Below are 13,557 nucleotides of genomic sequence, written 5' to 3' on the forward strand. Positions count from 1 at the left end.
TGGGCATTAACATGTGATAGGTGTGTCACGAGATATGAGTAAACATTCAGAATCATACACTATTTCTTCATCATTTTGGTCGTTTCGGGGAGTTTCTTAGCTCACAGAGTAAGTTTCAACTCAATCAAAATTACAACCTTTCGAAATAGCAATGAAGTGCCGTGACCCGGATTCGAACCGGGGTTCCTGCGGCCACAACGCAGAGTACTAACCACTATACGATCACGGCAAGCTAACAGAGATTGCTTGTAGAGCCTACTCATGCTCTGACAGAGAGTTGTACAAGCTGGCTAAACTCCTTTCATTTAGCGCTCGAAATGAATAAACTGAAGAACCAGTTGAACTTCAGACAGTTGGAACGTTGTAATTCATTCAAAAGGGTATATTTTTCCGTGAACTTGGAACATCTCAATTGCACCCTCCTCAAGTTTTCTCTCCTCTCAACACTCCAAATTCTGTTAACCCATTGGTTGAGAATAGCAGAGTGCCCTCCACTCTGACCTTTTCCATCAATGTGTTCAATGAACTGCTTGAAAAGGCTCTGCTGAGATTCGAACTCAGGATCTCCTGTTTACTAGACAGGCGCTTTAACCAACTAAGCAACAGCGCCCATAGACCTCACATCTGATGCAGGTAAGGTCACCGCCACACGTATTTAAGTCAAACCAGTCTCGTTCATTTAACCCATATCTCTGTCTTGCAAAATCACATCACAAAACAGATGTTATTTACTAATTTTGGAATCGATATGGACACCTTCAATTGTCTAGCAACAGGGTTTCTTATGCTATGTTTTGGGACCCAAAGTGGGCCTGAGTATGTGAGAGGTGGGCAGCGAGATATTAGTAAACATTTGTAGTCACATACTATTTCTTCTTAATTTGGGTCATTCGAGGACAGTACATTTTTCATTTGGGTCTCTAGCTGAATAAACTCAAGATCCTCTGACATGGATTCTTAAACTACGGTTTGGGACCCAAAGTGGGCATTAACATGTGATAGGTGTGTCACGAGATATGAGTAAACATTCAGAATCATACACTATTTCTTCATCATTTTGGTCGTTTCGGAGGAGTTTCTTAGCTCACAGAGTAAGTTTCAACTCAATCAAAATTACAACCTTTCGAAATAGCAATGAAGTGCCGTGACCCGGATTCGAACCGGGGTTGCTGCGGCCACAACGCAGAGTACTAACCACTATACGATCACGGCAAGCTAACAGAGATTGCTTGTAGAGCCTACTCATGCTCTGACAGAGAGGTGTACAAGCTGGCTAAACTCTTTTCATTTAGCGCTCGAAATGAATAAACTGAAGAACCAGTTGAACTTCAGACAGTTGGAACGTTGTAATTCATTCAAAAAGTTATATTTTCAGTGAATTTGGAACATCTCAATTGCACCCTCCTCAAGTTTTCTCTCATCTCAACACTCCTAATTCTGTTAACCCATTGGTTGAGAATAGCAGAGTGCCCTTTTCCATCAATGTGTTCAATGAACTGCTTGAAACTGCTCAGCTGAGATTTGAATTTAGGATCTCCTGTTTACTAGACAGGCGCTTTTACCAACAAAGCCACAGCGCCCATAGACATCATGTCTGATGCAGGTAAGGTCACCGCCACACGTATTTAAGTCAAACCAGTCTCGTTCATTTAACCCATATCTCTGTCTTGCAAAATCACATCACAAAACAGATGTTATTTACTAATTTTGGAATCGATATGGACACCTTCAATTGTCTAGCAACAGGGTTTCTTATGCTATGTTTTGGGACCCAAAGTGGGCCTGAGTATGTGAGAGGTGGGCAGCGAGATATCAGTAAACATTTGTAGTCACATACTATTTCTTCATAATTTGGGTCATTCGAGGACAGTACATTTTTCATATGGGTCTTGAGCTGAATACACTCAAGATCCTCTGACATGGATTCTTAAACTACGGTTTGGGACCCAAAAAGGGGATTAACATGTGATAGGTGTGTCGCGAGATATGAGTAAACATTCAGAATCATACACTATTTCTTCATCATTTTGGTCGTTTCGGGGAGTTTCTTAGCTCACAGAGTATGTTTCAACTCAATCAAAATTACAACCCTTTCGAAATGGCAATGAAGTGCCGTGACCCGGATTTGAACCGGGGTTGCTGCGGCATCAACGCAGAGTCCTAACCACTATACGATCACGGCAAGCGAACAGAGAATGCTTGTAGAGCCTACTCATGCTCTGACAGAGGTGTACAAGCTGGCTAAACTCTTTTCATTTAGCGCTCGAAATGAATAAACTGAAGAACCAGTTGAACTTCAGACAGTTGGTACGTTGTAATTCATTCAAAAAGTTATCTTTCTCCGTGAATTTGGAACATCTCAATTGCACCGTCCTCAAGTTTTCTCTCCTCTCAACACTCCTAATTCTGTTAACCCATTGGTTGAGAATAGCAGAGTGCCCTCCACTCTGAGCTTTTCCATCAATGTGTTCAATGAACTGCTTGAAAAGGCTCTGCTGAGATTCGAACTCAGGATCTCCTGTTTACTAGACAGGCGCTTTAACCAACTAAGCCACAGCACCCATAGACATCATCTCTGATGCAGGTAAGGTCACCGCCACACGTATTTAAGTCAAACCAGTCTCGTTCATTTAACCCATATCTCTGTCTTGCAAAATCACATCACAAAACAGATGTTATTTACTAATTTTGGAATCGATATGGACACCTTCAATTGTCTAGCAACAGTGTTTCTTATGCTATGTTTTGGGACCCAAAGTGGGCCTGAGTATGTGAGAGGTGGGCAGCGAGATATCAGTAAACATTTGTAGTCACATACTATTTCTTCTTAATTTGGGTCATTCGAGGACAGTACATTTTTCATTTGGGTCTCGAGCTGAATAAACTCAAGATCCTCTGACATGGATTCTTAAACTACGGTTTGGGACCCAAAGTGGGCATTAACATGTGATAGGTGTGTCACGAGATATGAGTAAACATTCAGAATCATACACTATTTCTTCATCATTTTGGTCGTTTCGGGGAGTTTCTTAGCTCACAGAGTAAGTTTCAAGTCAATCAAAATTACATCCCTTTCGAAATGGCAATGAAGTGCCGTGACCCGGATTCGAACCAGGGTTACTGCGGCCACAACGCAGAGTACTAACCACTATACGATCACAGCAAGCTAACAGAGATTGCTTGTAGAGCCTACCCATGCTCTGACATTGAGTTGTACAAGCTGGCTAAACTCTTTTCATTTAGCGCTCGAAAATGAATAAACTGAAGAACCAGTTGAACTTCAGACAGTTGGTACGTTGTAATTCATTAAAAAACGTATATTTTTCTGTGAATTTGGAACATCTCAATTGCACCCTCCTCAAGTTTTCTCTCCTCTCAACACTCCTAATTCTGTTAACCCATTGGTTGAGAATAGCAGAGTGCCCTCCACTCTGACCTTTTCCATCAATGTGTTCAATGAACTGCTTGAAAAGGCTCTGCTGAGATTTGAACTCAGGATCTCCTGTTTACTAGACATGTGCTTTAACCAACTAAGCCACATCGCCCATAGACATCACATCTGATGCAGGTAAGGTCACCGCCACACTTATTTAAGTCAAACCAGTCTCGTTCATTTAACCCATATCTCTGTCTTGCAAAATCACATCACAAAACAGATGTTATTTACTAATTTTGGAATCGATATGGACACCTTCAATTGTCTAGCAACAGGGTTTCTTATGCTATGTTTTGGGACCCAAAGTGGGCCTGAGTATGTGAGAGGTGGGCAGCGAGATATCAGTAAACATTTGTAGTCACATACTATTTCTTCATAATTTGGGTCATTCGAGGACAGTACATTTTTCATTTGGGTCTCGAGCTGAATAAACTCAAGATCCTCTGACATGGATTCTTAAACTACGGTTTGGGACCCAAAGTGGTCATTAACATTCGATAGGTGTGTCACAAGATATGAGTAGACATTCAGAATCATACACTATTTCTTCATCATTTTGGTAGTTTCGGGGAGTTTCTTAGCTCACAGAGTAAGTTTCAACTCAATCAAAATTACAACCCTTTCGAAATGGCAATAAAGTGCCGTGACCCGGATTCAAACCAGGGTTGCTGCGGCATCAACGCAGAGTCCTAACCACTATACGATCATGGCAAGCTAACAGAGATCGCTTGTAGAGCCTACTCATGCTCTGACAGAGAGGTGTACAAGCTGGCTAAACTCTTTTCATTTAGCGCTCGAAATGAATAAACTGAAGAACCTGTTGAACTTCAGACAGTTGGAACGTTGTAATTCATTCAAAAAGTTTTCTTTCTCCGTGAATTTGGAACATCTCAATTGCACCCTCCTCAAGTTTTCTCTCCTCTCAACACTCCTAATTCTGTTAACCCATTGGTTGAGAGTAGCAGAGTGCCCTCCACTCTGACCTTTTCCATCAATGTGTTCAATGAACTGCTTGAAAAGGCTCTGCTGAGATTCAAACTCAGGATCTCCTGTTTACTAGACAGGCGCTTTAACCAACTAAGCCACAGCGCCCATAGACCTCACATCTGATGCAGGTAAGGTCACCGCCACACGTATTTAAGTCAAACCAGTCTCGTTCATTTAACCCATATCTCTGTCTTGCAAAATCACATCACAAAACAGATGTTATTTACTAATTTTGGATTCGATATGGACACCTTCAATTGTCAAGCAACAGGGTTTCTTATGCTATGTTTTGGGAACCAAAGTGAACCTGAGTATGTGAGAGGTGGGCAGCGAGATATCAGTAAACATTTGTAGTCACATACTATTTCTTCTTAATTTGGGTCATTCGAGGACAGTACATTTTTCATTTGGGTCTCGAGCTGAATAAACTCAAGATCCTCTGACATGGATTCTTAACCTGTTATGGCTAGGGGGCAGCATTGACACGGCTGGATAAAAAACATACCCGATTTAATCTGGTTACCACTCCTACTCAGTAACTAGAATATGCATATACTTATTACATATGGATAGAAAACACCCTAAATTTTCTAAAACTGTTTGAATGGTGTCTGTGAGTATAACAGAACTCAAATGGCAGGTCAAAACCTGAGAGATTCCTTTACAGGAAGTGGCCTGTCTGACCATTTGTTGAACTTCTTTTCCATCTCTATCATTTACTAAGGATCTCTGCTCTAACGTGACACTTCCCACGTCTTCCATAGGCTCTCAGAGCCCGGGAAAAAACAGAATGTCGTCATTTAAGCCCCAGGCTGAAACACATTATCGCCTTTCTCAAGTGGCCGATCAAGAGACACTGGCTTATGCGCGTGACCCCGACCGCCCCCGCCTTTGGGATTTTTTCCTCTGTTTGCCGAAAAGGAGATTCCCTGTCGGAATATTATCGCTTTTCTACGAGAAAAATGTCGTCAAAATTGATTTTAAACAGCGGTTGACATGCTTCGAAGTACGGTAATGGAATACTTAGAATTTTATTGTCACGAATTGCGCCATGCGCGTGACACTTCTTTACTATTTCGGATAGTGTCTGGAACGCACTAACAAAACGCCGCTATTCGGATATAACGATGGATTATTTTGGACCAAACCAACATTTGTTATTGAAGTAGCAGTCCTGGGTGTGTATTCTGACGAAGACAACAAAAGGTAATGAAACTTTTATAATAGTAAATATGATTATGGTGAGTGCTAAACTTGCCGGGTGTCTAAATAGCGAGCCCGTGATGCCTGGGCTATGTACTTAGAATATTGCAAAATGTGCTTTCACCAAAAAGCTATTTTAAAATCGGACATATCGAGTGCATAGAGGAGGTCTGTATCTATAATTCTTAAAATAATTGTTATGCTTTTTGTGAACGTTTATCGTGAGTAATTTAGTAAAATTTTAGCGAATTCCCCGGAAGTTTGCGGGGGGTATGCTAGTTCTGAACGTCACATGCTAATGTAAAAAGCTGGTTTTTGATATAAATATGAACTTGATTGAACAAAACATGCATGTATTGTATAACATAATGTCCTAGGGTTGTCATCTGATGAAGATCATCAAAGGTGAGTGCTGCATTTAGCTGTCTTCTGGGTTTTGGTGACATTATATGCTGGCTTGAAAAATGGGTGTCTGATTATTTCTGGCTTGGTACTCTGCTGACATAATCTAATGTTTTGCTTTCGTTGTAAAGCCTTTTTGAAATCGGACAGTGTGGTTAGATTAACGAGAGTCTTGTCTTTAAATGGCTGTAAAATAGTCATATGTTTGAGAAATTTAAGTAATAGGATTTTTAAGGTTTTGAAAATCGCGCCACAGGATAGCAGTGGCTGTTACGTAGGTGGGACGAATTCGTCCCGCCTAGCCTAGAGAGGTTAAACTACGGTTTGGGACGCAAAGTGGGCATTAACATGTGATAGGTGTGTCACGAGATATGAGTAAACATTCAGAATCATACACTATTTCTTCATCATTTTGGTCGTTTCGAGGAGTTTCTTAGCTCACAGAGTAAGTTTGAACTCAATCAAAAGTACAACCCTTTCGAAATGGCAATGAAGTGCCGTGACCCGGATTCGAACCAGGGTTGCTGCAGCCACAACGCAGAGTACTAACCACTATACGATCACGGTAAGCTAACAGAGATTGCTTGTAGAGCCTACCCATGCTCTGACATTGAGTTGTACAAGCTGGCTAAACTCTTTTCATTTAGCGCTCGAAAATGAATAAACTGAAGAACGAGTTGAACTTCAGACAGTTGGTACGTTGTAATTCATTCAAAAACATATCTTTTTCTGTGAATTTGGAACATCTCAATTGCACCCTCCTCAAGTTCTCTCCTCTCAACACTCCTAATTCTGTTAACCCATTGGTTGAGAATAGCAGCGTGCCCTCCACTCTGACCTTTTCCATCAATGAACTGCTTGAAAAGGCTCTGCTGAGATTCGAACTCAGGATCTCCTGTTTACTAGACAGGCGCTTTAACCAACTAAACAACAGCGCCCATAGACCTCACATCTGATGCAGGTAAGGTCACCGCCACACGTATTTAAGTCAAACCAGTCTCGTTCATTTAACCCATATCTCTGTCTTGCAAAATCACATCACAAAACAGATGTTATTTACTAATTTTGGAATCGATATGGACACCTTCAATTGTCTAGCAACAGGGTTTCTTATGCTATGTTTTGGGACCCAAAGTGGGCCTGAGTATGTGAGAGGTGGGCAGCGAGATATTAGTAAACATTTGTAGTCACATACTATTTCTTCATAATTTGGGTCATTCGAGGACAGTACATTTTTCATTTAGGTCTCGAGCTGAATAAACTCAAGATCCTCTGACATGGATTCTTAAACTACGGTTTGGGACCCAAAGTGGGCATTAACATGTGATAGGTTTGTCACGAGATATGAGTTAACATTCAGAATCATACACTATTTCTTCATCATTTTGGTCGTTTCGAGGAGTTTCTTAGCTCACAGAGTAAGTTTGAACTCAATCAAAATTACAACCTTTTCAAAATAGCAATGAAGTGCCGTGACCCGGATTCGAACCGGGGTTGCTGCGGCCACAACGCAGAGTACTAACCACTATACGATCACGGCACGCTAACAGAGATTGCTTGTAGAGCCTACTCATGCTCTGACAGAGAGGTGTACAAGCTGGCTAAACTCTTTTCATTTAGCGCTCGAAATGAATAAACTGAAGAACCAGTTGAACTTCAGACAGTTGGAACGTTGTAATTCATTCAAAAAGTTATATTTTTCAGTGAATTTGGAACATCTGAATTGCACCCTCCTCAAGTTTTCTCTCATCTCAACACTCCTAATTCTGTTAACCCATTGGTTGAGAATAGCAGAGTGCCCTTTTCCATCAATGTGTTCAATGAACTGCTTGAAAAGGCTCTGCTGAGATTCGAACTCAGGATCTCCTGTTTACTAGACAGGCGCTTTAACCAACTAAGCCACATCGCCCATAGACATCATATCTGATGCAGGTAAGGTCACCGCCACACTTATTTAAGTCAAACCAGTCCCGTTCATTTAACCCATATCTCTGTCTTGCAAAATCACATCACAAAACAGATGTTATTTACTAATTTTGGAATCGATATGGACACCTTCAATTGTCTAGCAACAGGGTTTCTTATGCTATGTTTTGGGACCCAAAGTGGGCCTGAGTATGTGAGAGGTGGGCAGCGAGATATCAGTAAACATTTGTAGTCACATACTATTTCTTCTTAATTTGGGTCATTCGTGGACAGTACATTTTTCATTTGGGTCTCGAGCTGAATAAACTCAAGATCCTCTGACATGGATTCTTAAACTACGGTTTGGGACCCAAAGTGGGCATTAACATGTGATAGGTGTGTCACGAGATATGAGTAAACATTCAGAATCATACACTATTTCTTCATCATTTTGGTCGTTTCGAGGAGTTTCTTAGCTCACAGAGTAAGTTTGAACTCAATCAAAATTACAACCTTTTCGAAATAGCAATGAAGTGCCGTGACCCGGATTCGAACCGGGTTTGCTGCGGCTACAACGCAGAGTACTAACCACTATACGATCACGGCAAGCTAACAGAGAGTGCTTGTAGAGACTACTCATGCTCTGACAGAGAGTTGTACAAGCTTCTAAACTCTTTTCATTTAGCGCTCGAAAATGAATAAACTGAAGAACCAGTTGAACTTCAGAGAGTTGGTACGTTGTAATTCATTCAAAAAATGTATCTTTTTCAGTGAATTTGGAACATCTCAATTGCACCCTCCTCAAGTTTTCTCTCCTCTCAACACTCATAATTCTGTTAACCCATTCGTTGAGAATAGCAGAGTGCCCTCCACTCTGACCTTTTCCATCAATGTGTTCAATGAACTGCTTGAAAAAGCTCTGCGGAGATTCGAATTCAGGATCTCCTGTTTACTAGACAGGCGCTTTAACCAACTAAGGCACAGCGCTCGTAGACATCATGTCTGATGCAGGTAAGGTCACCGCCACACGTATTTAAGTCAAACCAATCTCGTACATTTAACCCATATCTCTGTCTTGCAAAATCACATCACAAAACAGATGTTATTTACTAATTTTGGAATCGATATGGACACCTTCAATTGTCTAGCAACAGGGTTTCTTATGCTATGTTTTGGGACCCAAAGTGGGCCTGAGTATGTGAGAGGTGGGCAGCGAGATATCAGTAAACATTTGTAGTCACATACTATTTCTTCTTAATTTGGGTCATTCGAGGACAGTACATTTTTCATTTGGGTCTCGAGCTGAATAAACTCAAGATCCTCTGACATGGATTCTTAAACTACGGTTTGGGACCCAAAGTGGGCATTAACATGTGATAGGTGTGTCGCGAGATATGAGTAAACATTCAGAATCATACACTATTTCTTCATCATTTTGGTCGTTTCGAGGAGTTTCTTAGCTCACAGAGTAAGTTTCAACTCAATCAAAATTACAACCTTTTCAAAATAGCAATGAAGTGCCGTGACCCGGATTCGAACCGGAGTTGCTGCGGCCACAACGCAGAGTACTAACCACTATACGATCACGGCAAGCTAACAGAGATTGCTTGTAGAGCCTACTCATGCTCTGACAGAGAGGTGTACAAGCTGGCTAACCTCTTTTCATTTAGCGCTCGAAATGAATAAACTGAAGAACCAGTTGAACTTCAGACAGTTGGAACGTTGTAATTCATTCAAAAAGGTATCTTTTTCTGTGAATTTGGAACATCTCAATTGCACACTCCTCAAGTTTTCTCTCCTCTCAACACTCCTAATTCTGTTAACCCATTGGTTGAGAGTAGCAGAGTGCCCTCCACTCTGACCTTTTCCATCAATGTGTTCAATGAACTGCTTGAAAAGGCTCTGCTGAGATTCGAACTCAGGATCTCCTGTTTACTAGACAGGCGCTTTAACCAACTAAGCCACAGCGCCCATAGACGTCACATCTGATGCAGGTAAGTTCACCGCCACACGTATTTAAGTCAAACCAGTCTCGTTCATCTAACCTCTATGGGACCGGCGGGACGAATTCGTCCCACCTACGTAACATCCACTGCCAGCCTGTGGCGCGATTTTCAAAATCTTCAAAATCCTATTACTTCAATTTCTCAAACATATGACTATTTTACAGCCATTTAAAGATAAGACTCTCGTTAATCTAACCACACTGTCCGATTTCAAAAAGGCTTTACAACGAAAGCAAAACATTAGATTATGTCAGCAGAGTACCAAGCCAGAAATAATCAGACACCCATTTTTCAAGCCAGCATATAATGTCACCAAAACCCAGAAGACAGCTAAATGCAGCACTCACCTTTGATGATCTTCATCAGATGACAACCCTAGGACATTATGTTATACAATACATGCATGTTTTGTTCAATCAAGTTCATATTTATATCAAAAACCAGCTTTTTACATTAGCATGTGACGTTCAGAACTAGCATACCCCCGCAAACTTACGGGGAATTCGCTAACATTTTACTAAATTACTCACGATAAACGTTCACAAAAAGCATAACAATTATTTTAAGAATTATAGATACAGACCTCCTCTATGCACTCGATATGTCCGATTTTAAAATAGCTTTTTGGTGAAAGCACATTTTGCAATATTCTAAGTACATAGCCCAGGCATCACGGGCTCGCTATTTAGACACCCGGCAAGTTTAGCACTCACCATAATCATATTTACTATTATAAAAATGTCATTACCTTTTGTTGTCTTCGTCAGAATGCACACCCAGGACGTCTACTTCAATAACAAATGTTGGTTTGGTCCAAAATAATCCATCGTTATATCCGAATAGCGGCGTTTTGTTCGTGCGTTCCAGACACTATCCGAAATAGTAAAGAAGTGTCGCGCTTGGCGCAATTCCTGACAATAAAATTCAAAGTATTCCATTGCCGTAAGTCGAAGCATGTCAACCGCTGTTTAAAATCAATTTTTACGTCATTTTTCTCGTAGAAAAGCGATAATATTCCGACAGGGAATCTCCTTTTCGGCAAACAGAGGAAAAAATCCCAAAGGCGGGGCGGTCGGGGTCACGCGCATAAGCTAGTGTCTCTTGATGGGCCACTTGAGAAAGGCGATAATGTGTTTCAGCCTGGGGCTGGAATGACGACATTCTCTTTTTTCCCGGGCTATGAGAGCCTATGGAAGACGTGGGAAGTGTCACGTTAGAGCAGAGATCCTTAGTAAATGATAGAGATGGCAAAGAAGTTCCAGAAATGGTCAGACAGGCCACTTCCTGTAAAGGAATCTCTCAGGTTTTGACCTGCCATTTGAGTTCTGTTATACTCACAGACACCATTCAAACAGTTTTAGAAAATGTAGGGTGTTTTCTATCCATATGTAATAAGTATATGCATATTCTAGTTACTGAGTAGGAGTGGTAACCAGATTAAATCGGGTATGTTTTTTATCCAGCCGTGTCAATGCTGCCCCCTAGCCCTAACAGGCTAACCCATATCTCTGTCTTGCAAAATCACATCCCAAAACAGATGTTATTTACTAATTTTGGAATCGATATGGACACCTTCAATTGTCTAGCAACAGGGTTTCTTATGCTATGTTTTGGGACCCAAAGTGGGCCTGAGTATGTGAGAGGTGGGCAGCGAGATATCAGTAAACATTTGTAGTCACATACTATTTCTTCTTAATTTGGGTCATTCGAGGACAGTACATTTTTCATTTGGGTCTCGAGCTGAATAAACTCAAGATCCTCTGACATGGATTCTTAAACTACGGTTTGGGACCCGAAGTGGGTATTAACATGTGATAGGTGTGTCGCGAGATATGAGTAAACATTCAGAATCATACACTATTTCTTCATCATTTTGGTCGTTTCGGTGAGTTTCTTAGCTCACAGAGTAAGTTTCAACTCAATCAAAATACATCCCTTTCGAAATGGCAATAGAGTCCCGTGACCTGGATTTGAACCAGGGTTTTTTCAGCCACAACGCAGAGTACTAACCACTATACGATCACGGCAAGCTAACAGAGATTGCTTGTAAAGCCTACTCATGCTCTGACAGAGAGGTGTACAAGCTGGCTAAACTCTTTTCATTTAGTGCTCTAAATTAATAAACTGAAGAACCAGTTGAACTTCAGACAGTTGGTACGTTGTAATTCATTCAAAAAGTTATCTTTTTCCGTGAATTTTGAACATCTCAGTTGCACCCTCCTCAAGTCTTCTCTCCTCTCAACACTCCTAATTCTGTAAACCCATTGGTTGAGAATAGCAGAGCGCCCTCCAATCTGACCTTTTCCATCAATGTGTTCAATGAACTCCTTAAAAAGGCTCTGCTGAGATTCAAACTCAGGATCTCATGTTTACTAGACAGGCGCTTTAACCAACTAAGCCACAGCGCCCATAGACATCACATCTGATGCAGGTAAGGTCACCGCCACACGTATTTAAGTCAAACCAGTCTCGTTCATTTAACCCATATCTCTGTCTTGCAGAATCACATCACAAAACAGATGTAATTTACTAATTTTGGAATCGATATGGACACCTTCAATTGTCTAGCAACAGGGTTTCTTATGCTATGATTTGGGACACAAAGTGGGCCTGAGTATGTGAGAGGTGGGCAGCGAGATATCAGTAAACATTTGTAGTCACACTATTTCTTCTTAATTTGGGTCATTCGAGGACAGTACATTTTTCATTTGGGTCTCGAGCTGAATAAACTCAAGATCCTCTGACATGGATTCTTAAACTACGGTTTGGGACCCGAAGTGGGTATTAACCAACTAAGCCACAGTGCCCATAGACCTCACATCTGATACAGGTAAGGTCACCGCCACACGTATTTAAGTCTAACCAGTCTCGTTCATTTAACCCATATCTCTGTCTTGCAAAATCACATCACAAAACAGATGTTATTTACTAATTTTGGAATCGATATGGACACCTTCAATTGTCTTGCAACAGGGTTTCTTATGCTATGTTTTGGGACCCAAAGTGGGCCTGAGTATGTGAGAGGTGGGCAGCGAGATATCAGTAAACATTTGTAGTCACATACTATTTCTTCTTAATTTGGGTCATTCGAGGACAGTACATTTTTCATTTGGGTCTCGAGCTGAATAAACTCAAGATCCTCTGACATGGATTCTTAAACTACAGTTTGGGACCCAAAGTGGGCATTAACATGTGATAGGTGTGTCACGAGATATGAGTAAACATTCAGAATCATACACTATTTCTTCATCATTTTGGTCATTTCAGGGATTTTCTTAGCTCACAGAGTAAGTTTCAACTCAATCAAAAGTACAACCCTTTCGAAATGGCAATGAAGTGCCGGGACCCAGATTCGAACCAGGGTTCATGCGGCCAAAACGCAGAGTACTAATCACTATACGATCACGGCAAGCTAGAAGATATTGCTTGTAGAGCCTACTCATGCTCTGACAGAGAGGTGTACAAGCTGGCTAAACTCTTTTCATTTAGCGCTCTAAATGAATAAACTGAAGAACCAGTTGAACTTCAGACAGTTGGTACGTTGTAATTCATTCAAAAAGTACTCTTTTTCCGTGTATTTGGAATATCTCAATTGCACCCTCGTCTCATCTTCTCTCC

At 41.1% G+C, this 13,557-nt stretch overlaps 12 non-coding genes across 12 annotated transcripts; all 12 read right to left on the reverse strand.

Annotated features, from left to right (window-relative positions):
* Positions 1-157: 157 nt before the first annotated feature.
* On the reverse strand, positions 158-229 carry trnah-gug (transfer RNA histidin (anticodon GUG)). The gene has a single exon. It is a non-coding gene; the product is annotated as a tRNA-His (tRNA).
* A 307-nt stretch (positions 230-536) lies between these two features.
* On the reverse strand, positions 537-610 carry trnat-agu (transfer RNA threonine (anticodon AGU)). Its single transcript has one exon. It is a non-coding gene; the product is annotated as a tRNA-Thr (tRNA).
* Positions 611-1,140: 530 nt separating this feature from the next.
* trnah-gug (transfer RNA histidin (anticodon GUG)) lies at positions 1,141-1,212 on the reverse strand. The gene has a single exon. It is a non-coding gene; the product is annotated as a tRNA-His (tRNA).
* Positions 1,213-2,110: 898 nt separating this feature from the next.
* On the reverse strand, positions 2,111-2,182 carry trnai-gau (transfer RNA isoleucine (anticodon GAU)). Its single transcript has one exon. It is a non-coding gene; the product is annotated as a tRNA-Ile (tRNA).
* Positions 2,183-2,487: 305 nt separating this feature from the next.
* On the reverse strand, positions 2,488-2,561 carry trnat-agu (transfer RNA threonine (anticodon AGU)). The gene has a single exon. It is a non-coding gene; the product is annotated as a tRNA-Thr (tRNA).
* Positions 2,562-3,091: 530 nt separating this feature from the next.
* On the reverse strand, positions 3,092-3,163 carry trnah-gug (transfer RNA histidin (anticodon GUG)). Its single transcript has one exon. It is a non-coding gene; the product is annotated as a tRNA-His (tRNA).
* Positions 3,164-4,454: 1,291 nt separating this feature from the next.
* trnat-agu (transfer RNA threonine (anticodon AGU)) lies at positions 4,455-4,528 on the reverse strand. Its single transcript has one exon. It is a non-coding gene; the product is annotated as a tRNA-Thr (tRNA).
* A 2,364-nt stretch (positions 4,529-6,892) lies between these two features.
* Positions 6,893-6,966, reverse strand: trnat-agu (transfer RNA threonine (anticodon AGU)). Its single transcript has one exon. It is a non-coding gene; the product is annotated as a tRNA-Thr (tRNA).
* A 530-nt stretch (positions 6,967-7,496) lies between these two features.
* On the reverse strand, positions 7,497-7,568 carry trnah-gug (transfer RNA histidin (anticodon GUG)). Its single transcript has one exon. It is a non-coding gene; the product is annotated as a tRNA-His (tRNA).
* A 295-nt stretch (positions 7,569-7,863) lies between these two features.
* trnat-agu (transfer RNA threonine (anticodon AGU)) lies at positions 7,864-7,937 on the reverse strand. Its single transcript has one exon. It is a non-coding gene; the product is annotated as a tRNA-Thr (tRNA).
* A 1,893-nt stretch (positions 7,938-9,830) lies between these two features.
* trnat-agu (transfer RNA threonine (anticodon AGU)) lies at positions 9,831-9,904 on the reverse strand. The gene has a single exon. It is a non-coding gene; the product is annotated as a tRNA-Thr (tRNA).
* Positions 9,905-12,273: 2,369 nt separating this feature from the next.
* Positions 12,274-12,347, reverse strand: trnat-agu (transfer RNA threonine (anticodon AGU)). The gene has a single exon. It is a non-coding gene; the product is annotated as a tRNA-Thr (tRNA).
* Between the last annotated feature and the right edge of the window lie 1,210 nt (positions 12,348-13,557).

This window comes from Salmo salar, unplaced genomic scaffold, assembly GCF_905237065.1.
Source record: "Salmo salar unplaced genomic scaffold, Ssal_v3.1, whole genome shotgun sequence".
Taxonomy (NCBI): Eukaryota; Metazoa; Chordata; class Actinopteri; order Salmoniformes; family Salmonidae; genus Salmo; species Salmo salar.